Source organism: Saccostrea cucullata, unplaced genomic scaffold (genome assembly GCF_032062105.1).
Source record: "Saccostrea cucullata isolate Sc308-1 unplaced genomic scaffold, CSIRO_AGI_Scuc_v1 ctg20367, whole genome shotgun sequence".
In the NCBI taxonomy this organism is placed as follows: Eukaryota; Metazoa; Mollusca; class Bivalvia; order Ostreida; family Ostreidae; genus Saccostrea; species Saccostrea cuccullata.
Window position 1 is genome coordinate 1 of NW_026938658.1, and position 8,563 is coordinate 8,563.

At 33.7% G+C, this 8,563-nt stretch overlaps 1 long non-coding RNA gene across 1 annotated transcript; it reads left to right on the forward strand.

The window, feature by feature from the left end:
- Positions 1-4,473: 4,473 nt before the first annotated feature.
- LOC134250821 (uncharacterized) lies at positions 4,474-5,303 on the forward strand. Its single transcript, XR_009988611.1, has 3 exons — positions 4,474-4,543; positions 4,658-4,734; positions 5,224-5,303. It is a non-coding gene; the product is annotated as an uncharacterized LOC134250821 (long non-coding RNA).
- The last annotated feature ends 3,260 nt before the right edge of the window (positions 5,304-8,563 follow it).

Below are 8,563 nucleotides of genomic sequence, written 5' to 3' on the forward strand. Positions count from 1 at the left end.
TATTTAAAAATCACTTAACTTTTTTAATTTTGGAAAGTCTATGAGGAAATGGGTTAGTTTATTTTATTCAAATATTACATCAGCAGTAAATCAGGGAGGAAATTTATCAGAAACATTCTCTTTACATGTACATCGATGATGTCGCCAGGGAGAACCATTATCCCCATACTTATTTTTGATATGTGCTGAAATCCTTGCTATTAAGATAAGAAATAAGAAAGACATCAAAGGTATTCATTTCATTGATGGGGAAAAGAAAATTTCAATGCTCGCTGATGACACTTCTCTTATATTGGATATTAATAAAAAAAAATAAAAAAAATTACATATGGATACAAACTGAACCGAGACCGAGATTATAATATTATGATAAGTAATTATATACTTTCGAAGCTCTTTTAAATGATCTTTTTATGCTCAGATATTTCTCTGCGCATTTATACATCTAGTGTAAGGTGGACTATGTTTACCAGTAGTTATTTTTACTTCAGGTCAAGATCTAGTAAATAGTGGATATCTAGCTATATTATGTGATTTGATACTGTAAACCAACTTTTAGTCGCGACAAATTTATTTCGCGATTTTCCAGGGGTAAACTAGTTAGCGACGATTAATTTTCGCGAGCAGGCCTTTTTTGATCTGTTGTAAATAGACACAAATATTTTGAGTACCGGTTCACGGCGAGAAATATTCGCAATAACGAGGCTGTGGCGAACTTCGCGAAAATTTCTCGCACGCGAAAAAAAGTTGGTTTACAGTATTGGCTTTATCCAACGAGTTGAAATTGTGTATTCCCGAGCTTGCCGAGCGAATAAACACCAGTTCAACGAGATGGAAAAGCCAATGTCAAATCACACAATTATAGATGTTCTATTTATCTCATACTACTTTCGTTTTTAACAAAACTTTGAGACTACCCCTGTGAAACTACATAATTCAAATTGATGACGCATAACTTGATACCACGAAAGTAGGAAAGTGTTAAAAATTCAAAATTTTGCTATCTGCGTCTTTAAATATATTACTTGACAATATCTGGAGCTTTATATCAAACGGACTTCTGACTGAAAGTTGTAAGGACCAAAGGATCGTGAATTTTACTCTGAAATCATTCTTAGAACGGAGGCAGTACAAACCGTGCTACTGCTAGGCTAAATTAGGCAAGGCTACTTGTAGATTCATTGTTGATATCCATGGTAACTTACACCTTCATATGTATGCCTACGTGTATAATATAAGAAAGCATAGCTGAAGTTGTTAAAGAAATCTTATAACAATAACTTAACTGCTAGGCCTTACTTTCTCCTAAATCGATTTGGGGGAGGGGGCATGCATCTTCAAGTAGCCAATACAGGTACCTTGATAAAATTAATAAGACACTTCTTTGACATATACGAGCCTTTTTCTTGTTTTAATGACATTGTTGCTCTTTATCATTCATTTACAAGGGCAAGAATTTTTACGAATAAAATTTCGATAAACTAAAATCTTGAAGCGAGGGGCTGTGTCAAAATCGGAAGTGCTATTGATAAAGCATCTACCGTGGATAAAGGATGGGTTTATCTCACGGGTAGTTTCATCCACTCATATGAGACTTATTTTTAGTGCTAGACCCATTATGACGTCATAATCAATTTCAACTTTCTTTTCCCGTACTTAATGGCTTGAGCAGAATAATGTAAAAAAAAAAGGGTGTTTACATGGCATCAATTTGAAATCACATGAAAAGTAATCCCGATACCTATATTAAAGAAGAGGGTACAGTTTGAGCTTTATTGTGCCCTAAAAATTTAATGTTCTAAAAAAGTTATGAAATTGGCTTAAACAATAGTTGAGTAGATGAGTATGATAAATCATTAAAGAATATGGCACGAAGGAGGACCTTTCTGGAAATATGACGTCATTGATTTGGTATTTCTAAGTTTATTGCAGAGAAGCCTCAAAATGACTCATTTCTGTGCTAATTTTCCTTTAGAAAACAGTGTCTGCCACCGTCGCCCACTTTAATTTTTGGATATATTATGTAAACTGCTATGAAAAATCATATATCTCAAAATCTTTCCAGGCGAAGGTGGCAGAGTATGTTTTCTTAAAGAAAATTCCACTGAAAATTGATGTCTCCTGCAACTTTTTAAGAAAATACGGGAAAATGCAGAAGTTAATGACGTCACAATTAGTATTAAGGAGGTCATATGAGAAAAACGATTTGTATATTCTTATTGGAGGGGATTTCTATGATTCATAAAGAATGAATTCTGATTTCTTATATCACTTTCAAATTTTAGAAAAATATCGGGCTTAATTTGTATTGAAACTGTACCTTTTAAATTTACATGATATTTTAAAGAAGAGGTGAAGAGGTCATGGACATACGGATTACCGTTTTCTGAGAGACTGTAGGCAATCTGGATACTTTTTCTTTGTCAAATATGAAAAAAAACTCCCATATTCATGACTGGTTTTCTTAATTTTTCATTGAAAATAAGAGTTTAAAATATGGTTTTAAATATTGTTTACCTACAAACTATGACCTGAGGCACCTTACTTGGCCAAGCTTAATTCATAAAGCATCATTAATGATTTACACACCAAGAATTCACACTAAACTTAAAAACATTCCTTATTTTTACATTTTACATGTTTGAAAGCACAAAACATATACTCATTATTTAGTAACGTTGATGTAGCGTAAGGTGTCCGGATAGGGCAATTTGCTAAAGCTCAACAGCGCGTTCAGAAAAAACATGCTGTCGCGCTAACACAACACGCTGTCACGCTAAAGGGATTTCACATAAAAGAATGACGCGCTAACACACAACACGCTGTGTGGCAACGCAATCTGAAAAAATTACGCACTTTGAAAAAATTCTTCAAAGTACCTTAAAATTGGGACAAAATCAACGCACTTTCAAAAAAATTTTCAAAGTGCGTTAAATTTGGGACACACTCAATGCACTTTGAAAAGATTTTTTAAAGTGCGTTAAGAGTGTACATCAACATTTTTTTACCAAGGGGAAATTTAATGCACTTTGAAAAAAATATGTATAAAACAAAAATTCTAGACTAACATTTTATTAATAGAGAGAATTAATTTGTAATAATCATATCTTTCGAAAAACTTTTTAATTTACATGTATTGATTTAATTTCATTGAGAACAAGGAGAAGACGAGTAGAAGGTCTCTCAGCCCAACTCTTTCTTTTACACACATTGTAGCCGACGGTAGCAAATTGAACGTGGAGAACTCGCCCCCCCCCCCCCCCAAAGGTAACCCAAATTTTCAATGTCTATATTATGTACATTTGTGTGTCTACTAAGCCCCCCTCCCGGTACCGATGCCTATGCTTCACCCAAATATATGTATATTTGCATACCCACTGTGACGTTGGAAACTTTCAATAAATAAATGCATGCAAACTGGAAAACATTAAGAACACAAAGACATTTTAGAGAGAAAGAATTTTCAAAGTAAGGAAAAATCACGCTCATTTTCACATATCCAACAGGTGCAATTATTTATCATACCTAAGATTTGCAAGAATATCGACCTTACAAATTTTTTTTCAATGTGCGTTAAGATGGTCGATATTAACACACTTTGAAAAGAAATTTTATTTTTTCAAAGTGAGTTGATTTGGTCCCAACTTTAACGCACTTTGAAAAAAATTTCAAAGTGCGTTGTAACAACGCTGTCACGCTAACATGAGTTCACATAACACGCTGACGCGCTAACACACAACACGTTGTCACGCTAACACGTATTCGCACAACACGAGTTCGCGCTAACACACAACACGCCGAACTCGTGTTGTGCAAACTCGTGTTAGCGTGACAGCGTGTTGTGTGTTAGCGCGTCAGCTTTTTGTGCGAAATCGCGTTAGAGTGAAAGCATAATGTGTGTTTGCGCGTCAGTGTGTTGGCGAAATCGCGTTTGCGTGACAGTGTGTCGTGTGTTAGCGTGTCAGCGTGTTGTGCGAAATTGCGTTAGTGTGACAGCTTGTTGTGCGAACACGCTGTTGAGCTCTAGCAAATGGCCTTATCCGGACACCTTAGTAGCCTCATTGTGACGTCACGTCACCGTGATTTTCTCCGTGTATATTTCACACAAAAATGGTTTTCAAATCAATTTCACAGTTGGTTTAGTAGAGAGACACAGCAAATGTAAATATATGATAATAACCATACCTTGAAAACCATAACCTACATATATAGCAATCAGAAACATACGTGTACTTTGTTAAAAAGCATGGAAAATATTTTTTGCAATGTTTTTTACGATAGAGAACATGATCATTTAGCGGAGTGAAGGTATAATTTTCACTAGACGTTTTATAAAAGTTTCAAAAAGAGATGATATTTTGGAAAATATATTTTAATTTAAAAAATGGTTAGCGATTTTTTTTTAATAAAATGAAGTATTATTATTTGTCCTTATAACTTTACTTGGCAATAAATTTAATTCTTATTCCAATGTTTTAGTTTCAAACAGTGAACTTTATTTTAACCAGTGCAGTAGTGACGACAGTAGAACCGATGCTTAACGGTATGAATGACCTTTGTCTTGATTTTGAACAAAACATGAGAAAACATACGGCTGTGTTTCTATGATTATTATCATTTTTTTTTGTTCTAAATTTCTGCAATGTGAATATTAAAGGGTTAGGAAGAAAGGGAATACCTTTACCAATTTCTGATCACATACATCTGCAAAACACGACTGTTGACTTAATAGAGGTAAGTTTTATATCATTATTTTACATTGTACATGTATATGCATGTTAACATTCTAGAACAGCTTTGCTCTCGTTCATGAAAACAAGAAGACAAAACGAAACAATAACAAGAGGAGCTTGTAGAAAATAATCTTTGATCAGACATCGCTTTATGTATGTAAATAAAATTCTCGAATGGGGCATATTTACGATCATTTTTATTGCAACCATTGTTTTGTGATTCAAGTTGATTGATTGTTATTTTAACAACATTTATACATATATTGTTATAGAAAAAATTGTCACAATACATGATTTCATTATTCTATTTATATTAATGTGTATATTTGCATAATTCATGTTTAGAAATTATTAGATATGGCTAAGAGATTTCTTTATGTAAAATCTAGAGCTGCAACATTATTTCTCGTACATGTACTACATGTAACGAACAAAGAAAGCATTAATTTTATTGAACTGTATCATTTTTTTCTCCATCTTTATGTTTCAGAACGCCATTGTCATAGGAAGTGATGGCAGATACAATAAAACAGTGGATTAAATCATTCCATGGATAGATTGAAAAAAAAATATTATGAAAATCCAGTTAAAGACTTGTGCTTCTTGCATGTATTCCTCGTAAAATTTAACAAGATTGTGCAGGAGAACTTTGGACTTCTATTCAATTCTATTCATCATTTTTCTTAGTGTTTGGAATTGGATGGGTAACATGTTTAAGCCTTTCTGTTTTTATATATATATCATCAATGTAATTTACTAAGGAGATGGGTGGGCATGACGAGCTATAAGCCTTTGGTGCTACAGAAATGAAGGGGAACAATTATATCATTCTTAATTATAAAAAATTAAATCATTCTTAATTATAAAAAATTCCTTGATATTTCATATATATTATAACATTAAGGTATACTTTTACGTAAAATCTCGACAACTTCCAAAAATCTCAGGAAAATTAAAGATTTTCTTTTAAATTGCATACGCACGCGAAAAAGGGAAGGAAGAGTCATTTACTCACACTAGAAAACTATTTATCGATATGAGTAGGTCTTCGCTCTGATTTTTTTAAATGTTATTCCTCAAAGTTTGCATAAAAATATACATTTTTTGTTTTCTGAAGTTATGGAGCACAAACCTACTCTACCTAAAAAAAATACCGGTATTGTTAGTTACACAGTCAGTTAGTGACCTAATACGGATTCATACAGGGTGTGAAATGGAAATCCGTATTGGGACTCGGCTTCGCGCCCAATACGGGTTTCAACTAAACTACCTACGTAAACCGTTTTCCAATATATAAATAATTTTTTTCTTAGCCGCCATTTTTATACGTAAACCGTTTCAGCCGCCATTTTTATAACAACGCTTCGAACGGAATCGCTTGCCCGATTTTCATATTACTCCTCGACGTCGACGTAATACGGAAATTTTCAGGGCGTCTTGTGATTGGCTTTTATCAAATCAGTAATCGACAAATTTGTCTGAAGCGGGATAACATTTTATACTTGAAGTCCACTGAAGTCCCATTCACATGCGTTGATTTACTTACCGGGTGCAAATTTTGCATGCATGGAAAATCTGCACCCAGGTGTTAAAGTTTCAATTTGTTAAGCGTTCATAGGGAACTTTACAAATTAGATCAAATGACAATGACTCATGAAGTTTAAAAAATAAAAGATTGCAAATTGTTTAGGTTCAAAAGAAAGATAGTATTCCCATACTGTGTAGCTTTAGGGATTTTTGTGCTGGACTAGGTCGTTTGAGGGATCAGTGGACTAGGGAAAAGTTACAAAGGTTTGACGATTCTTATTAAATTTGAGGGAGACAGTGTAATTTTTGCATGACCAGTGTAAATTTTGTTTTATTAGTCCCCTACCGGAGAAACCGGAGGGGAAAAGTCAGCAGCCTGGTATGACAGAATTGTATTACAAAGGTTTGACGCTTCATTGATTTTTGACAGAATTATGGCATTTTGAATTTTTCACTTTCGTTTAAAGAGACACTTCCGATGGTGACATAAATATGAAGCACAAAGGGGAAAATTGAATTTTCAAATGTGTAATTTTTGCATGACCAGTGTAAATTTTGTGCAATACTCTCAGAATGCTTGTTTCTAAAAGTTTTAGGTTTTAGAAAACTACAGGTTTCAGAACCTAAAAACTCTTATTTTAAGGAGAAAAATAAAAGGAAAAAATAATTTCAGTATGCCCCATAACGAAAATATTGCATAACAAAAATATTGCTTTATACTTCTTCCTCCCTATATATTGTACGCGTGCGCAAAAAGTTGAATAAGTTTCCATAGTTACCATGGTCTCAAGTACCCAAGAGTGAATGTAAGTAGATCAAAATTTTGATGCAATCTTTTTGAAACGTTGTTAAAACATATTTCTCACCTTTGCCTGCTCCAGTTGAAATTTGTTTACAAGTTTGAGCTAAAATAAAAGTGGCGTGAACTTGACATACACGAAAACAGCGAAACTGTAGATACAACCTTTGTTTTTCCGGTTTTTTTTTAATGTAATTTCAAATGTCATATCTTGGATATATACTCATAATTTTCATAAGTCTTTCTCAGTATGCTACAGATATCTTAAAAGAAGCACATGAGTTTGACTCATTGTGTTACTTTCAGGACTTGCGAATTGGAAGACGTGCATTCGAAATGCTTTGCAGTTACGGTCTGGACAGTTACTTAGCTCTCAAGGAAAATGTGTTTGCCAGCCACTGAGGGTCTCGAAGCAAGTTGCTATTACATTGTACTGCATGCTGTAAATTTCACTGTGCATTCACATGCCGAGAATACACCATAGAACATAGTACAAAATGATGACTTTAAACGAGACTGCTGATATTCTTGTTTCATCGACTTGTTCGTCAATAATTTACCTCGTTTCAGAAAATGTTCATATGTAGAGCATATCTTGGATATATACTCATAATTATGTTCCCCAAACGAAGTTGGGGAACATAATTATTGTTTACTCTGTTTTCTTGTTCAAGTCTCCGTTCACAACGGAAGACTTATAGTGTTTGTATTGTTTCTTTTTATTATTAAGTTTTCCGTTCACAACGGAAGACTTATAGTGTTTGTATTGTTTCTTTTTATTGCTTTTTCGGTATTTCATCTTCAGCGGAAGACCCTTCTATTATTCTTATGTTTCTTTTTTACCTTTATTATTATTATTATTATTATTATTATTCTTTTTTCTCCTTACAAAATTTGTGCAGAGGATTTCTCGGAGATGGCTCGTTCGATTTGCTTCAAATTTTCACTGTAAATTCGTTGTCATCTAGAATTAAGTCCGGCCAGTACGTTTAAAAATTCACTTCCGGTCGGAAGTTATCGCCCTTTAATCGAAATTTAGAGGACCTTTGTATGATGAAACTCAAAAACGGCTCAAGCTAGAAAGCTGAAATTTTTAGTGATGATAGAGGACATATTGCCATGTTGCGCCTGGGGTCAGGATATTTTCCGGAAGTGCCTAGTATGGAAGTTCGGTAGGGGTCAAAAATTAGGACACGAATCATGAGTGATTTTTTGGGACATTTTGCATTGTATCTTTTAAAGTATAATTATCTTGTCATAACATACTGAGCAATATTTGTGCAGAATTACAAGATCTCTCATATAATATCAAGAAAAAAGTGCTGACTCATCACATTAGGGGCAGAAAGGGGCCAAAAGTCTTTAATCGATAAATCTTTAACAATCAATATTTTGTTATACATTACTGAAGCAAAAATGTTTATCTTAACAATATACAGCTATATATTATGATTTGTATGTCGTATGGTACATAATTAGGGGCCACAAGGGGCCAAAACCAAAC